The sequence below is a fragment of the Epargyreus clarus genome, unplaced genomic scaffold, assembly GCF_041222505.1.
Source record: "Epargyreus clarus isolate Ecla_fem2 unplaced genomic scaffold, WU_Ecla_fem_2.2 ptg000007l, whole genome shotgun sequence".
NCBI lineage: Eukaryota > Metazoa > Arthropoda > Insecta > Lepidoptera > Hesperiidae > Epargyreus > Epargyreus clarus.
The window spans coordinates 2,059,542-2,073,705 of NW_027332215.1; the positions used below are offsets into that span (position 1 = coordinate 2,059,542).

Genomic DNA, 14,164 nt, shown 5'->3' on the forward strand with positions numbered 1-14,164 from the left:
TGATACCAGTATATTTTTCTAGTATATAGGCTTGGTTAGGATCATATTTTTAGTAAAATACGTTGAAATTTATCTAATCAGGAAGGCGGCACATCTTTATAACAGCCATATAGACCAAACACTGATGGTATGTTAATCGTCATACCGGAATAAAGAACTAACTTCTAAAAATTCTCATGTTAAAAAGTCTACCGACTAAGTTGTGGGTTATTCCTACATTCCTATATAATTTGGGGTTCTATAACTAAAAACACAATCAATATTTTGTCAGACAGTCAAAAGAGTGTTAACTGTATGACTTTTTTCGCCATAATTCGCAGAGCTCTCGTGGCGCAATGGCTAGCGCGTTCGGCTGACAAGCCGGGAGGTCGGTGGTTCGATTCCACCCGAGAGCAAAATTGACATATGATCGGACCTTTTTTTTTATTCGTTATTTTCTTTTGAATATATTCTAGCCTTTTTATTGTTGTAATTTTGTTATTTATAAATCATATCATGTTATTTTTTATTTTGTTTCGTTTTATAATATTTTAAATAATTAAATATAAATTGTACATTTTCATGTTAAAAAAATACTTCTTATAAACATCGGATACAATGAAAAATAAAATAATAAAAAAAGTTATGGTATTGTGTTCTAAACCTGACATCTTTTCTACTGTTAAATGTAACCAACGCCATCTACCAATTTCATGAGGAATCATTTGGAAATCTAGGTCACTACTAAGGGTAGTTTAAGCCTCATGCGTGGTTTTCATTCGTTTAGCAATATTTAATAGATGGCTCTATGTGTTAATAAAATTATCCAGCGAAACCCGGTGTTGCTCGGGTTAAAAGACAATGCATGTTTAATGGTATAAAAAATATTTAAAGATTTTCTAAAGTAGATATTATAGATTTCTTCTTAAACATACGCTATATACATATATACCTACATCTAATTAATTAACAAATCGAGATAATTGAAATATTGAACACTTTAGTAAGTCATAATGTTCTACAATTTACGGCAAGCTCTACTAGAATACTCTAGATCATTCTGAAAAGTATGAAAATGAGCATCAATATGAGCATGCCTTAAGAGCTCATATCGTATACGAATCACAGCTAAACGGTACTATATTAACCGATGACTTCAATACACTTGCATACAAATTATATTTTTTTAAAAAGATAATTTCGCATAAATAATAAAGCATGCAAAATTTTCAGAACTTACTGATCACTAGCCTATTACTGCTTAGTGCTTACAGGTTCCCAGTTACACATAACTCGTTATTGAAATCTATTTTCTGTAGGTAATTGTTTAAAACCCATTTCACGTTGAAATGAGACATACATTATTGCATCGTCGTCAACCCATTATCATTCCACTGCAGCTCTGCATGGGTCTTATCTCAGTGTGAAAGGGATTAGTCCATAGTCCGGCGCGCTGGCCATGTACGCATTAACTTCACATAAGTGTTTAGAGAACATTTTTTCCAAGTAACTCCCAGTCGTATCGGATGCCCCAAGATGTTTTCCTTTATCGTTACAGCAAATCATATTTAATTACTAACACGAACGGAGATGCGATCCTGGATTCGAATCTCGGACCTTAAGACTGAGTTTCAACCTGTACAATGTGGTGTGTAATATAAACAGGCAAAGTATTTTGGGACATTGTATCGTATTCAAATTGAAATTCACTATTTTATTCAAATAGTGAAACAATATGCACATAATATTGTGCAATGTTTAAATGAAAAATTGATTAATACAAAAAAAAACTAACACAAAAAGGGGGTTTATATAGTTGCATTTCTTGGAATCGCGGTAGGACTCGAACCTACAAGGGCGGCGGTACGTGTGGTCGCATACCGTCGTACGCACCAGACGGTGTGGCGAGCGTAAAGCTCACCTGGGCAGAGCCCGACGGGGCGACGCGCTAAGAGGACTCCAGTTGCGTTCCTTTGGAGATCCCGGAGCCCTCTACGCAGCCCCGAGGACGGCCACCGGGGGGGTTTTAGTGCGGTAAAAATCCCACATAACCCTGCGTCGCTCCCACGGCGCTGGGTACCCTTAGAAGGGTTCCTCCTCGTAATCGAAAAAAAAGGGCTCGAACCTACAGTGTGCGGACCACACGAGTATGAACCTGGCCTCTGGGCTACGTGACCCATGCAAAGCTTGAAATTGGGAACGACTTGAAACATCAGACTTCGCCTTAGGGGTGGGAACGTTGCCTTTCAATCGAGGTTTCCGAGGTTCAAATCCCAGCACCTCGATTTCTTAAAAGTTATTTTAGAAATCAATAATTATTAAATGTGTTAACGGCCATAAAATATATCGTAACGACGCCTCCACACCTGTGAAACTTAAAAAAAAGACTCACAGTTATGAGAAGCGTACCAATTTGCACTTAGCCCTAACGATATTACCAATATATTCCTTCTCTATTTTTTTTAATTGTGTGATTTATTGATTATGAGGAAGTCTGTACTTCCTAATACAACGAGAGACAATAGGTTATTATTATTCAGTGCTTTATAATTTCTCGAATTGCATAAATGTTGTTGATTGATGACCCACGTGGCCGAGCGACCACCGTACCGGTTTGACGAGAAGAGGGTTCCGGGTTCGATCCCCGGGACCCTCAGATTGTATAAATGTTGAATTATGATTCCTGGTCTGGGTCTGGGTGTTTGTGTCGTTGTGTTCGTATTTGTGTGTGTTCATGGCCCCCACGACACAGTGAATACTAAGCTTTATGTATAGCAAATGTATTTTTATAATTCTATGGCTGAAGACACATTGATTTTAGGGTAATATACAAATATATTATTTAATAATATCATTATATTTTATTATGTCCTAAATATTTTATAAATACATAACAACTTATTTCAAATTTCTTGCACCTCATCGCCCTCTCGTGAAATTCTAGCGAATTAACAAGGAATGAAGGTAGCTAACACGGATTTACGTTGCCAAAGTCCACCTTACCTGTAAGGCGTTTGATACTTACAGTTTTATATAAAAATATATGTTTAATTAACGATGTATAATGTGCATACAATACAGCTAACTATTCTGTAACAAAAATTCCAAGCAATTTACATAATAGTTGACGATATCACTCTATTTATTTAACTTATACACAACGTCCTCTCGTGAGTTTTTTTGTAGTTTTGTCAACTCGGTTTGTCCAGTAGTTTCGGAGGAAATTTGCCATCACGGATAGACTTTTTGGGCCATTTTAAAAATATTTAATTGACGCACATTATTTTAGTACAAAAACATAAAATCAAAACTTATGTCCTACGACATTTATCAAATTATGTATAAATTTATAAAAAAAAAACGAAATTTACTCCTATTTAAAAATATTAAACAAGGCTGAAATTGATGTTTTACATTGATGTTGTCATACATATCAAAAGGGACATCAATTTTGTTCGTTGGTGGATAGTTGCAACTTGGTGTTCATTTATTTATTATTTGTGTATCGTGGTTAAAACGAATCAAAAATGGATGCTAGAAAACGTGAACGATCCTGCAATTTCGACAAGGCGGAAACGCGCTTATTAACCGAATTAGTAACACAAAATAAAACAATAATAGAAAATAAGAAAACCGACGCGGTTACTAATAAAGATAAAGAAGCTTGAAGCAGAATAGCTTCTTCTTTAAACGCGGCAACAAGCGGCTCGACTATACGAACGGCCAAAATGTTAAAATTAAAATATGAGAGCATAAAGAAGGCCACGAAGAAGAAGATGTCCTCTCTCAGACAGGAACTTATCGTACAGGTGGGGGGCCAGGGTCATCAAAAGCTCCTAAATTCGATGAAGCACAGGAAAGAATAGTTGCTATATGCTCAAACATAACGGGGTTGGAAGCACTCAATGATAGTGACAATATTTCAGGTATTTTATGAATTAAATATTTTTTAAGTTATTGTTTCTTTATGTCCCAAGTAAATAAAACTAATTTTAATGTTCCTCTTATTTTTCAGATGTAATCTAACCTGCATCTGTAAAAATTAATTTGTTGCAGGATGATATTGAAGAGAAATTAATAACAAGTATGTATATTTTTAATACGCTTTTATTAGCTTCAGACGTATGTATGTTAGTATGTAACGGAATCTTTGAACATGATTTTAACCCCCTTCAAAACGTCGGATTAACTTGAAATTTGGCATACTTATTAAGGACCGATGACAATTCAATATTTTAAACATTCTGACCCGTTATCCTTACTAGGATAATCAGGGTCAGCGATTTTTGTTTTCCTGAGACCCGGAAGGTCTGCGTTAAGACCAATAAAGGAATCTACCAGGCGCGCCGATCACCTAACCTAACCTGACCTGACCTGACCTGACCTGACCTGACCTGACCTGACCTCAACTTCGACGCGTCCGTTGTTAATAGCATCATGAAGGGGTGTCTCATCATCCTTATTCATTCAGCACTTCAACATCTGCACCTTCCTTTAACAAGATTTCCACTATTTCATTGTTCCCATTTCTTGCTGCCAAATGTAAAGGCATATATGATTTCAGCTCATCGTCATAGTCACAACTTATATTATTAACTCGAGCTGTAAAATTAATTAAACTACTAACAGTTTTAAAATCTCTGCAGGCAGCAGCAACACAAAGAGAAGAAATTCTAGAATTATTTTTGATATTAACATCATCATGTTGTAATATTAAATCGATGATTGGACGACGTCCTTTTGAAATGGCTAGATGTAAAGCAGTTGACCGTTTTTCTCTTGAGTATTGCCATCAGCGCCTGTTTTTAAAAGATGCTCTATCATCCTTTTTTCGTGATTACTTTTATCCAAGATAGAGGACCTGGGATATGGTATAAATTATGAAAGAAAGCAGTTAGCATTGGCAATTCGGATGTCATTCAACAACTCCTCTGGGATTTTCACGTTAACAATAAAAATAAACACCAATGTAAAACACCACTTCATACAGCTGTGTTAAACAATGACCCAATATTCATTTTTGCACTGCTAAGCAAAGGTGCTGATGCTGATTCGAAAGATAAACTTGATAATACGCTACGTAATAATCGTTAAAATAATCGCTAAAATAATCACTAAAAAATGAAAAATAAATAATAGTTAAAAAAAACTAAAAAATACGCTTTTATAAAAAATTCGACCAAAAAATGAAAAATAAATAATAGTTTAAAAAAACTAAAAAATACACTTTTTATAGAAAATCCAACTAAAAAATAGAAAATATTTTTTTTAAAATTTGAATTAAGAATAGTGTAAATAAGATAAAAATATTTTTAGTGTAAAAAAAGCGTGGGGTGCTTTTTAAGATATTGTCAAAATGATAATCCTTCTACTCAATATCTATCAGTAAAATATTTATAACTATTGACACCATGCACCCCACGCTTTTTTGACAATAAAAAATATTTTTATCTTATTTACACTATTCTTAATTCAAATTTAAAAAAAAATATTTTCTTTTTTTTAGTTGGATTTTCTATAAAAAGTGTATTTTTTTAGTTTTTTTAAACTATTATTTATTTATTTATATTTTTAACTGACTTCAAAAAGAAAGATGTTGAATGTTCAACTGTATGTAATTTTTATGTATGTTAACCGATTTCCACCTTAATTGTGACTGATTCTCAAAATAATCAAGGGCAGCCCTCAAATGTTATAGGTATTAATAATATTTTTCATATACTTATTCATCATCATTTGTAGAGAAAAAAACGTACCTAATACATATATATAGTACACAATAACAACAAAATTGTCTATTTCTAGATTATGACTTAAATGAAAATTTGAAACAAAATTCAAAAATAGCAAATAATATTACTGAGAATGGCAAAGGTCAGTTTTTATAATTTTATATTACTTTAGGAATATTATATAACAAATAATTCTCATAAAAATACTGCAGTATAAGATATATTACATTTAAACCTATTATTACTTACTTACAGATTCTCATAAATGGGATACATGGAACTTGAAGGCGCTGAAAAGCAAAAAGGCCCCAGAATTGAAACCAACCAAAGCCAGCGTCACAGCAAGACTTAACGAATTAAGTGTTGCAAGGCTTGAACTAGTGCATCTTCAACAAGAGATCGCTAAAAAAGAACATGGATTTGTTGAAGAGCATGAATTAAAAATGGCGCACCTTCGCAATGAAGAAAAAAGAAAAGAGGAATTACACAATTTAATGCTGACAATAATGCAAAGAAAAAATATGGTGTAAATATATACATTTTTAGTTTACGAATAAAAGACATAAAATAATCAATAGGTATTTATTTTTCGTATTACAAGTATTACACCAAGTAAAAACAATTAATAAGTAGTTAAGAAATCTCTTCACCTTATTAGTAATTCAAAATATTCAAGAATATGGTATGGTCCCTTGTGTTAGAAGTACTATTTGTTTCCTCATTGTCAGCATATTCTGCTGAAAATACCGGTTGTCTTATTTTGTTTATTATTTACTTTTCTGTTTCCAACTTACCTAGTCAATTATATTGAATTGGTTAGGTTAGGTTGGAACATATAAGACAATATAAAACTAAGGCGAAAAGGGTGCGGCCTGCGAGCGGGTGGGTCCAATCAATGTAAATTCGGACCTCACCTTTATTCATGATCTCGTTTATACAATTTTATATTGTACTAATATAAACGTTAGTATGTCATCACTAAAAAGGTGAAAAAAAATAAACAAAAAAATAGAACCGACTTCTATGTCACTACAAAGTAAAAAATAATTGAAATAAATGTTGGTTTAGTACATATCTCTGAAGTCGGCGCTCATATTAGACACGATGTTTACATCGTTATCCAACAAAATATATTGAGAGCCGACTTCAGAACTATGTACTAAACCAACATTTATTCCAATTATTTTTTACTATGTAGTGACATAGAAGTCGGTTGTATGTTTTTGTTAAAAAAAATGTTTTCTAATTCTGGACCTGTTCCTTTTGTGCAAGATAATTCCGTGGTTCACAATTCGCATCAAAGCCAAACCTGGTTTAATCGCCATCGAAGTGAACTTATTTCGTTGCCATGGCCGCCTAAAAGTCCAGACCTAAACGCCATAAAGAATCTTTGGGGTTGAATGGTACAGCAGTGGGACAGCGAACGAGCTAGGACACGCATAGCCCTAATTAATCATGTCCATGAAATATGGGACAGTTTCAGAGGCAGCAATTTATGCATTAATATGATTGCATCAATGCAGCAAAGACTGCAGGATGTTATTGATGCTCCGGGTGGTTACATGAGATTTTAATTTCTCAATTATTTATACTTATATTTTGTAGTTTGTATAAATAAAGTACCTACACGTTTCGATTCTACAAAATCTTTTATTTCATTGCATCAATCCGTCAGTAACGGCAAGTATTATTTAATGAAAAGTATAATATAATTGTAACGTTCATTAATTAATAATGTAAAATAGCATGTATGCATTAAGTGATACATAGTATGAATTGTTAAGTGGCCATTTGTTTTTGAAATTTTCAGAGTGGATATTTATTTGAAAATCTGCTCGTGTATACATTTCATTGCATGTGACGTCGTTTACATATTATTGTAATTGATAATGGATACATATTTTTGCATGCGATAATGTATACAAATATCTGAAAACAATCTGTGTCCATATTTTTGACAAAAATGTACACATTATTGTAAGAAACTCTTGTGGTTATATAGTATGAATCGTTAAGTGGCTATTTGTTGTTAATATTTTCAGAATCGACATTTATTTGAAAATCTGCCCGTGTATACTTTTCATTGCATGTGACTGTACATATTAAATAAAAGAGCTCCTTGCCACATATAAACCTTTAATACTTAACTTAACAAAGTTATGTCTTTTCAATTAATTAATCAATACAGAGGTAAAAAGTCAGATCTATGTAATTGTGACCTTTTGACTCAGTTTAACTTAGATGTGCCCTTTTCACATACAAAAACATAAAAAAAGACCTGTCAATTGTGGCCTTTATGATTATCGTATTTCTGTTTAACTAGTACCTAAACATGTACATTAAATTAAGCAGATCTTTTGTATAGTGTGTCTACGATGCCGTAGCTAGTTAAGTGTACAACAAAGAATATTTTTTACAAAACGGCTACAATATAAATTGGATTTTTTTGTAATCAGTGGATAAAATCTATCAAAACGAATGTAATGAAAAGACCACCTTTTAGTAAAATTTAGACGACGAATCACGACGAATGAAATATATGACTGAGTGCCATCTACCATTCATAACATAACGTTTAGATCCGAGCGCCATCTAACATTCATAACATAACGTTTAGATCCGATAGATGTCGCACCACTTACGTTTTTGACGTTATGTTTCTCTTCTAGCATAGAACAGATTTCTCAATATTCAATGAGGTGGCGTTAGTTGTCGTAAAAAACAGTTAATTTTATTAGACCGCGATGCGGCCAAGCCCTAGAAAATACTCAGTTTATTCCCAAAAATAACATAAACTAACCACTATTGGTCAGAAAGGAGATGTTTCAAAAGGTATGGGCTCCCGGCCACCTTTTGTATACTATACTAAAAACTAAGAAAACATGCAAAGAACAATTCGCAGAGGTGCATTTTCTTCAAACCATGTTCGTGTAATTGTTTAAAAATTTTTAACAAAAAATACAACCGACTTCTATGTCACTACAAAGTAAAAAATAATTGAAATAAATGTTGGTTTAGTACATATTTCTGAAGTCGGCGCTCAATATATTTCGTTGGATAACAATGTTAACAGCGTGTCTAATATGAGTATACGAGTATATATAATAATTTCATTAGAACCTACACCAAATATCTGCAAACACAACTCAATTATTCCCATCGGTTGAGGGGTTGCATATTTTGACTCCGAGCCACATTATCAGACCCTTAAATATTCAATGATGAACTGGCTTTGTAATTTCATAAGAACCTACACCAACACAACTCAATTATTCCCATCGGTTGAGGAGTTAAATATTTTGTCTCCAAGCCACATTATCAGACCCTTAAATAGTCAACGATGAACTGGCTTTGCAATTTCATTAGAACCTACACCAAATATCTTCATACACAACTCAATTATTCCCATCGGTTGAGGAGTTACATATTTTGTCTCCGAGTCACATTATCAGACCCTTAAATAGTCAACGATGAACTGGCTTTGCAATTTCATTAGAACCTACACCAAATATCTTCATACACAACTCAATTATTCCCATCGGTTGAGGAGTTACATATTTTGTCTCCGAGTCACATTATCAGACCCTTAAATAGTCAATGATGAACTGGCTTTGTAATTTCATTAGAACCTACACCAAATATCTTCAAACGCAACTCAATTATTCCCATCGGTTCAGGAGTTACATATTTTGTCTCCGAGCCACATTATCAGACCCTTAAATAGTCAATGATAAACTGGTTTTGCAACATTAGAGCTTACACCAAATATCTTCAAACAAAACTCAATTGTACCCATCGGTTGAGGAGTTACATGTTTTGTCTCCAGAACCCATCGATGGATCCTAACCATATTTAAATGGGACCATCTTCCAGCTAGTCTCTATACAATAAAAAAATAATTACTAAAATAGGTCCACTAACGGCGGAGTAATTCGTGTACATGCATAAAAAAAAGATACCGGCCGAATTGATAACCACCTCCTTTTTGAAGTCGGTAAAAAACAATCATTTACACTTAAACTTGCAACACATCAGTGGAAAAACATTATGGCGGTAGTGATTACCGTAATAATGTCATCTGTCACACTATTTCAACTTACTATATACATTCATAGATAAGTAAAGATATCTCACCGCCTTGTAATTGACGAAGTCAAAAAAAAAAATCAAACAGCTTACGGGTTTCATGCATGTACACGAAATTACGCACACACTCACGTAAAACAGTTTACGGTTTTTCCCATAACGTTTCCAACCGTCGTGGTGTAATTTACGCCGAAAAATGCCGACATGTGCAGTTAAATGGTGCAAACACAGCACCGAATCTAAGAAAAAGCGCGGAGAAGTATCATTTCATTCGTAAGTGGTCTAAAAACTACATATTTTTAATATTTCACAAACACGAAAATAGATAACATTGACAGTACTAAGTGTTGCCAGTACTCATTGTGAATTACTTTACATGTGGGAAATAACTTGCAAGTAAAATTAGATATTGATTATGTGTTTTATTTAAATTTAACAGAAATAATAGCTACGTACGAGTAACATTAAATTGAAATATTATAATATTATTAAATTATAATTAAATTTTTGAAATGTTTTTTTCAGTCGAATCATAAGGGGTAAATAATAATAATAATCACCTTTAAAATATTCATACGTACATATCGGCGTAACTTTTGCGTCACTTTACTTTTGGAAGGAATACATTGTCTCTTTCTTGTCAGTAACTTAATCATGGCGGACCAAACACGAAAAATAATGAAACAATAATATCTCCTCATTTACTTGTGATTTGTGATTCCATGAAGCTTGTTTATTTATTATTTTTTTTGTTTAATTTGCACATTTACGGATTTAGTTAATCGTTGTTATAGCATTTGTATATTTTATGTTTGTTGTTGTCACTGTCATATATTTTCTTCTGTATATTTTTTGTTAATTTTTAATATATTTTACTTTTTATTGCTTATTAGTTATGGTGTGCGTTGAGTATATTTCATAAATAAACATTACTTTCGTACACATTTAATTTAATCCCTTTTCCCTTGCTACTCTAAGCGCCTACTAAATTATACTACTAAGAAAACAATTCGTAATGTGGTCTAGATACAGACGACGGGATTGGTCCTTTTATTGTTTGAATTCTTGTCAAATAGAACCTTTTTAGAGAAAGTTTACGCATAAATAACGAATACTACGTAATTTACATAATAAATAAATACGTATTTCAAACATTTTAGGGAGACTAGAACGGAGATGTGGCAACACTTTATTATTACGCACACAATTCCAACTGTCAAAACTGGCTTCATTTACTTGTATGGAATGAGTTATCTTTACTAATCTATGTATACATTATATACTTTTTAACCTCGTAAGGCCCCGTGTGCATTATATTGTACAAAGTAAGAGTTAGCATTACGGCCCAGGTAAAAAAAATAAATCATCCCTTAAACGCCCAATGTACATTACAATGTACAATTGGATTTCGTGAACTTTGGGTTTGAATTTTCGCGCCTACGGTAATTTCGTTTGAGCATTGTGATTAGTCAATTCAATGGCCGGAAGTTGAGATGACATTTCACAGAAGTCCAAAGACATTCTGTCAAAGTCGGCCATTTTTGTGCAACCATGCCGTGGACTCCGCAGACACGTAAGTTAAAATCTCAATTAATTAATGAAATCTTATGCTTTCTTGTTGTGAAAATTAAAAAAATATAATTCCAAATGTTAGAATTACTAGAAATAGTTGTTATTTTGAGCCAGAGACGCTGTTTTTTAGTTTTATTTCTCATCAAAAAAATATGTTCACCGAGTTGCACATTGAGCGTTATTATTTATTAAGTGATAATAAATTATGTTCATTATATTGCACAGTGGGTATTAATGCATAGATGAGTCAACAGATGTTATATTTTTTTTTAGGTCTTTTGGATAATCAAATAGAAGATTTATTAGAGCAATCTGAAATTGAAGACTTCGTGCCGTCGGATGAAGATGTGGGTGATTCGGAATACTTACCTAATACTGTCAGATCATCTGAATTTTACGATAATGATGGAAGTGATTCGAGTTCAAATGATGAAGTTGACATACCAATTGCGGAATCTGTCCCTCGTGAAAGACAACGTGGCAAAAAGCGAGGAAGAGGACGAGGAAGGGGGCGAGGAAGGGGACGAAGTGGAAGAAATTCGAATCGACGAGGACGAACTAGCGTGTCTAGTGGAGATGATAACCTTCCTTCTACTAGTGGAACCGTTTCTGCAAGTAATTGGACAGTTAAGGGTTTCGACCCTCATTTTCCAGAATTATTTGAACCAGCGTATTTAGAAACTAACACGGAAGATTTCACTAAAACAGATTACCTGAAACAATACATAGACGACGAATTAATTGATCTCATAGTACGAAATACAAATCAGAGTGCGGTTGAAAAGAACGGGCGTAGTTTGTATCTAACTGCTGATGAATTGTACGTCTACTTAGGCATTACATTTGTGATGTCATCAATAAACTACCCAAACTTGAGAATGTATTGGGAAAATAAATGGAAGGTACCATTTATCAAAGAAAACATGCCCAGAAACCGTTTTTTTTTGCTGAGAAACTCCTTGAAGGTTGTTTTTGACCATGACATCACATTAGAAATGAGAACTAAAGACAAACTTTGGAAAATGCGACCACTAATTAACCGCATATTGGCTGGTTGTCGAAGCCAGAAAAAATGTCAGTCCCTTTCCGTGGACGAAATGATAATACCGTTTACTGGTTCATGCGCGCTCAAACAGTACTGCCCAGGTAAGCCAAATCCAGTTGGCTTAAAAGCCTTTGTTTTAGCTAACCCGGATGGTACTGTTTGCGATTTTCATTTGTACCAAGGTGATACTACTTACCCTGCCTATCAAAACACCAACTTTGGACTAGGTGAAAAGGCCGTGCTTACGCTGTCAGATAATCTGGTTGCTGGCCATGTGTTATATTTTGATAGATATTTTACATCGGAAAAATTATTAGACGAACTCGACAAAAGAGGAATCAAAGCTACCGGGACTGTTATGAAAAATAGGATTCCTATCGATGTGCGCCAATTATTGATTGATGACAAAGAATTTAAAAACCAAGGAAGAGGAAGCAGTCAGGTACTGGTTCGGAATGATGATCTATTAGCTTTTACAAAGTGGTATGATAATAAACCGGTTTTGTTTTTATCATCTGTGGAAGCAAAAGATGAAGCTGATACTTGTCGACGCTGGTGTAAGAAAAACAAAGTTTATGTGACCGTTCCACGACCGAGAGTAGTCAGGGAATACAACCAGAAAATGGGTGGGGTTGATTTGGCAGATCGACTTATAGCTGTTTGTCCATATAGATACAGAACCAGAAAGTGGACCCAAAGATTCCTCTCTGCGATGATTGATTTAGCAGTAAGCAATGCCTGGCAATGGAGCTGGGGGAGAATTTCATCGAATCTCACGCTGATACTGAAACTGATCCTTCAACAGATATGGAAGAGAATCAACCACCAAGAAAACGGAACAGAGGAAAGATGCCATTTGTTCCAACCCCAAGCCCACAATTCCGTAGAACCGGAGCCAAGCACTTACCTTATGTTTCGGAGAAGGTAGGCAGATGCCGATACTGTCATTATAACAGAACATTGTTTAAATGTCGCGCATGTGATATCAACTTGTGCCTGACTAAATTAAGAAACTGCTATAGCGACTTTCACATTCTGAATGAGAATAATTAAGATCTCAGAAGCTTTGAAAAACTTGATTTTAGACATTTTTTTTGTTTCAGTTTATAATTTTGAATATTTCGCTGTTGATTGTTAGAGACCAAAGTAAGAATTTAATTTTAAGATTATTTTATGTTTGCCAAGGTTCAAAAGTGATGTGGGTTGGAGATTTTTAGATATTTCTTAATTAGACAATAATGTAAGTTGACAAGTTAAATATGAGTGTCAGATAAAAGACTTATATTTTTTGTACTAAATAACTATAATGAATAGTTCCTGTTGATTGATCTCACTCAAATTATAACTAGATTAGAAATACACATTTTTTAAATATTTTTTCACTATAATTGTGATTTTCTACCGCTGTTTATTCAATAAAAACACCTTATTATACATATTTTTTTAATTTTCTTCTGGTTGTTTAAATGCCCAATGTACATGTAAATGAACAAAAGATACGAGCATAAAAATCATAGAATTCTATTCCTTAACATCTAAAAATACACAGTAAAAAGTAAAAAAAATCCTGGTTGAAGTTTTCTCGAAAAAAAAACGAGTTTTATGCGTGGGCCGGAACTGTGATAGTAGATATTGTACATTATGTTGTACATTGGGCGTTCAGTTAATCTAATAAAAAATAGCTTGGGCCTTACGAGGTTAATATATTTTTACGCGAATGGGCGTAGATATATAAATATTGTATTGTATG

General features: G+C 33.6%; 1 non-coding gene across 1 annotated transcript; it reads left to right on the forward strand.

The window, feature by feature from the left end:
- Positions 1-321: 321 nt before the first annotated feature.
- TRNAV-GAC (transfer RNA valine (anticodon GAC)) lies at positions 322-395 on the forward strand. Its single transcript has one exon. It is a non-coding gene; the product is annotated as a tRNA-Val (tRNA).
- The last annotated feature ends 13,769 nt before the right edge of the window (positions 396-14,164 follow it).